Raw genomic sequence first — 5,430 nt, forward strand, 5'->3', positions numbered from 1 at the left:
GGTTAGGTTTGGTTAGGTTAGGTGAGGTGAGGTTAGGTCAGGTTAGGTTAGGTTAGGTTATGTTAGGTTAGGTTAGGTTAGGTCAGGTCAGGTCAGGTCAGGTCAGGTCAGGTCAGGTCAGGTTAGGTTAGGTTAGGTTAGGTTAGGTTAGGTTAGGTTAGGTTAGGTAAGGTTAGGTTAGGTTAGGTTAGGTTAGCTGTTAGATGTTAGATTAGATTAGATGTTAGGTTAGGTTAGGTTAGGTTAGGTAAGGTGTTAGATGCTAGATTAGATTAGATGTTAAGTTAGATGTTAGATGTTAGATTAGATTAGATGTTAGGTTAGGTTAGGTTAGGTTAGGTTAGGTGTTAGATGTTAGATTAGATTAGATGTTAAGTTAGATGTTAGATGTTAGATTAGATTAGATGTTAGGTTAGGTTAGGTTAGGTTAGCTTAGTTTAGGATTAGATGTTACGTTAGATGTTAGATTAGATTAGATGTTAGGTTAGGTTAGGTTAGGTTAGGTTGGGTTAGGTTAGGTGAGGTTAGGTTAGATGTTAGATGTTAGATTATATTAGATGGGAAGTTAGATGTTTGATGTTAGACTAGATTAGACGTTAGGTTAGGTTAGGTTAGGTTGTTAGGTTAGGTTAGGTTAGGTTAGGTTAGGTTAGGTTAGGTTAGGTTAGGTTAGGTTAGTTTAGGTTAGGTTAGGTTAGGTTAGGTTAGGTTAGGGTAGGTTAGGTTAGGTTAGGTTAGGTTAGGTTAGGTTAGGTTAGGTCAGGTTAGGTTAGGTTAGGTGTTAGATGTTAGATTAGATTAGATGTTAAGTTAGATGTTAGATGTTAGATTAGATTAGATGTTAGGTTGGGTTAGGTTAGGTTAGTTTAGGATTAGACGTTACGTTAGATGTTAGATTAGATTAGATGTTAGCTTAGGTTAGGTTAGGTTAGGTTGGGTTAGGTTAGGTTAGGTTAGGTTAGGTGAGGTGAGGTTAGGTTAGGTTAGGTTAGGTTAGGTTATGTTAGGTTAGGTTAGGTTAGGTTAGGTTAGGTTAGGTTAGGTTAGGTTAGGATTAGATGTTAGGTTAGATGTTAGATTAGATTAGATGTTAGGTTAGGTTAGGTTAGGTTGGGTTAGGTTAGGTTAGGTTAGGTTAGGTTAGGTTAGGTGAGGTGAGGTTAGGTTAGGTTAGATTAGGTTAGGTTAGGTTAGGTTAGGTTAGGTTAGATGTTAGATGTTAGATTATATTAGATGGGAAGTTAGATGTTCGATGTTAGACTAGATTACACGTTAGGTTAGGTTAGGTTAGGTTGTTCGGTTAGGTTAGGTTAGGTTAGGTTAGGTTAAGTTAGGTTAGGTTAGGTTAGGTTAGGTTAGGTTAGGTTAGGTTTGGTTAGGTCAGGTCAGGTCAGGTCAGGTCAGGTCAGGTCAGGTCAGGTCAGGTCAGGTTAGGTTAGGTTAGGTTAGGTTAGGTTAGGTTAGGTTAGGTTAGGTTAGGTCAGGTCAGGTCAGGTCAGGTCAGGTCAGGTCAGGTCAGGTTAGGTTAGGTTAGGTTAGGTTAGGTTAGGTTAGGTTAGGTGTTAGATGTTAGATTAAATTAGATGTTAAGTTAGATGTTAGATGTTAGATTAGATTAGATGTTAGGTTAGGTTAGGTTAGGTTAGGTAAGGTTAAGATAGGTTAGGTTAGGTGTTACATGCTAGATTAGATTAGATGTTAAGTTAGATGTTAGATGTTAGATTAGAGTAGATGTTAGGTTAGGTTAGGTTAGGTTAGTTTAGGATTAGATGTTACGTTAGATGTTAGATGTTAGAATAGATTAGATGTTAGGTTAGGTTAGGTTAGGTTAGGTTGGGTTAAGTTAGGTTAGGTTAGGTTAGGTGAGGTGAGGTGAGGTTAGGTTATGTTAGGTTAGGTTAGGTTAGGTTAGGTTAGATGTTAGATGTTAGAATATATTAAATGGGAAGTTAGATGTTCGATGTTAGACTAGATTAGACGTTAGGTTAGATTAGGTCAGGTTAGGTTGTTAGGTTAGGTTAGGTTAGGTTAGGTTAGGTTAGTTTAGGTTAGGTTAGGTTAGGTTAGGTTAGGTTAGGTTAGGTTAGGTTAGGTTAGGTTAGGTTAGGTTAGGTTAGGTTAGGTTAGGTGTTAGATGTTAGATTAGATTAGATGTTAGGTTAGGTTAGGTTAGGTTAGGTTAGGTTAGGTTAGGTGTTAGATGCTAGATTAGATTAGATGTTAAGTTAGATGTTAGATGTTAGATTAGATTAGATGTTAGGTTAGGTTAGTTTAGGATTAGATGTTACGTTAGATGTTAGATGTTACATTAGATTAGATGTTAGGTTAGGTTAGGTTAGGTTGGGTTAAGTTAGGTTAGGTTAGGTGAGGTGAGGTTAGGTTAGGTTAGGTTAGGTTAGGTTATGTTAGGTTAGGTTAGGTTAGGTTAGATGTTAGATGTTAGAATATAATAAATGGGAAGTTAGATGTTCGATGTTAGACTAGATTAGACGTTAGGTTAGATTAGGTTAGGTTAGGTTGTTAGGTTAGGTTAGGTTAGGTTAGGTTAGGTTAGGTTAGGTTAGGTTAGGTGAGGTGAGGTTAGGTCAGGTTAGGTTAGGTTAGGTTATGTTAGGTTAGGTTAGGTTAGGTTAGGTTAGGTTAGGTCAGGTCAGGTCAGGTCAGGTCAGGTCAGGTCAGGTCAGGTCAGGTTAGGTTAGGTTAGGTTAGGTGTTAGATGTTAGATTAGATTAGATGTTAGGTTAGGTTAGGTTAGGTTAGGTTAGGTTAGGTGTTAGATGCTAGATTAGATTAGATGTTAAGTTAGATGTTAGATGTTAGAGTAGATTAGATGTTAGGTTAGGTTAGGTTAGGTTAGTTTAGGATTAGATGTTACGTTAGATGTTAGATGTTAGATTAGATTAGATGTTAGGTTAGGTTAGGTTAGGTTGGGTTAAGTTAGGTTAGGTTAGGTGAGGTGAGGTGAGGTTAGGTTAGGTTAGGTTAGGTTATGTTAGGTTAGGTTAGGTTAGGTTAGATGTTAGATGTTAGAATATAATAAATGGGAAGTTAGATGTTCGATGTTAGACTAGATTAGACATTAGGTTAGATTAGGTTAGGTTAGGTTGTTAGGTTAGGTTAGGTTAGGTTAGGTGAGGTGAGGTTAGGTCAGGTTAGATTAGGTTAGGTTAGGTTAGGTTAGGTTAGGTTAGGTTAGGTCAGGTCAGGTCAGGTCAGGTCAGGTCAGGTCAGGTTAGGTTAGGTTAGGTTAGGTTAGCTTAGGTTAGGTTAGGTTAGGTTAGGTTAGGTTAGGTTAGGTTAGGTTAGGTTAGGTGAGGTCAGGTCAGGTCAGGTCAGGTCAGGTCAGGTCAGTTTAGGTTAGGTTAGGTTAGGTTAGGTTAGGTTAGGTTAGGTTAGGTTGGGTTAGGTTAGGTTAGGTTAGGTGTTAGATGTTAGAATAAATTAGATGTTAAGTTAGATGTTAGATGTTAGATTAGATTAGATGTTAGGTTAGGTTAGGTTAGGTTAGGTTAGGTTAGGTGTTACGTGCTAGATTAGATTAGATGTTAAGTTAGATGTTAGATGTTAGATTAGAGTAGATGTTAGGTTAGGTTAGGTTAGGTTAGGTTGGGTTAAGTTAGGTTAGGTTAGGTTAGGTGAGGTGAGGTGAGGTGAGGTTAGGTTAGGTTAGGTTAGGTTAGGTTAGGTTAGGTTAGATGTTAGATGTTAGAATATAATAAATGGGAAGTTAGATGTTCGATGTTAGACTAGATTAGACGTTAGGTTAGATTAGGTTAGGTTAGGTTGTTAGGTTAGGTTAGGTTAGGTTAGGTTAGGTTAGGTTAGGTTAGGATAGGTTAGGTTGGGTTAGGTTAGGTTAGGTTAGGTTAGGTTAGGTTAGGTTAGTTTAGGTTAGGTTAGGTTAGGTTAGGTTAGGTTAGGTTAGGTTAAGTTAGGTTAGGTTAGGTTAGGTTAGGTTAGGTTAGGTTAGGTTAGGTTAGGTTGGGTTAGGTTAGGTTAGGTTAGGTTAGGTTAGGATTAGATGTTAGGTTAGATGTTAGATGTTAGATTAGATTAGATGTTAGGTTAGGTTAGGTTAGGTTAGGTTAGGTTAGGTTAAGTTAGGTTAGGTTAGGTTAGGTTAGGTTAGGTTAGGTTAGGTTAGGTTAGGTTGGGTTAGGTTAGGTTAGGTTAGGTTAGGATTAGATGTTAGGTTAGATGTTAGATGTTAGATTAGATTAGATGTTAGGTTAGGTTAGGTTAGGTTGGGTTAGGTTAGGTTAGGTTAGGTTAGGTGAGGTGAGGTTAGGTTAGGTTAGGTTAGGTTATGTTAGGTTAGGTTAGGTTAGATGTTAGATGTTAGATTATATTAGATGGGAAGTTAGATGTTCGATGTTAGACTAGATTAGACGTTAGGTTAGGTTAGGTTAGGTTGTTAGGTTAGGTTAGGTTAGGTTAGGTTAGGTCAGGTCAGGTCAGGTCAGGTCAGGTCAGGTCAGGTCAGGTTAGGTTGGGTTAGGTTAGGTTAGGTTAGGTTAGGTTAGGTTAGATTAGGTTAGGTTAGGTTAGGTTAGGTTAGGTTAGGTTAGGTTAGGTTAGGTGTTAGATGCTAGATTAGATTAGATGTTAAGTTAGATGTTAGATGTTAGATTAGATTAGATGTTAGGTTAGGTTAGGTTAGGTTAGTTTAGGATTAGATGTTACGTTAGATGTTAGATGTTAGATTAGATTAGATGTTAGGTTAGGTTAGGTTAGGTTAGGTTAGGTTAGGTTAGGTTAGGTTAGATGTTAGATGTTAGATTATATTAGATGGGAAGTTAGATGTTCGATGTTAGACAAGATTAGACGTTAGGTTAGGTTAGGTTAGGTTGTTAGGCTAGGTTAGGTTAGGTTAGGTTAGGTTAGGTTAGGTTAGGTTAGGTTAGGTTAGGTTAGGTTAGGTTGGGTTAGGTTAGGTTAGGTTAGGTTAGGTTAGGATTAGATGTTAGGTTAGATGTTAGATGTTAGATTAGATTAGATGTTAGGTTAGGTTAGGTTAGGTTGGGTTAGGTTAGGTTAGGTTAGGTTAGGTTAGGTTAGGTTAGGTTAGGTTAGGTCAGGTCAGGTCAGGTCAGGTCAGGTCAGGTCAGGTCAGGTCAGGTTAGGTTGGGTTAGGTTAGGTTAGGTTAGGTTAGGTTAGATTAGATTAGATGTTAGGTTAGGTTAGGTTAGGTTAGGTTAGGTTAGGTGTTAGATGCTAGATTAGATTAGATGTTAAGTTAGATGTTAGATGTTAGATTAGATTAGATGTTAGGTTAGGTTAGGTTAGGTTAGGTTAGGTTAGATGTTAGATGTTAGATTATATTAGATGGGAAGTTAGATGTTCGATGTTAGACTAGATTAGACGTTAGGTTAGGTTAGGTTAGGTTAGGTTGTTAGGTTAGGTTAGGTTAGGTTAGGTTAGGTTAGGTT

This window comes from Dermacentor andersoni, unplaced genomic scaffold (assembly GCF_023375885.2).
Source record: "Dermacentor andersoni unplaced genomic scaffold, qqDerAnde1_hic_scaffold ctg00000040.1, whole genome shotgun sequence".
NCBI lineage: Eukaryota > Metazoa > Arthropoda > Arachnida > Ixodida > Ixodidae > Dermacentor > Dermacentor andersoni.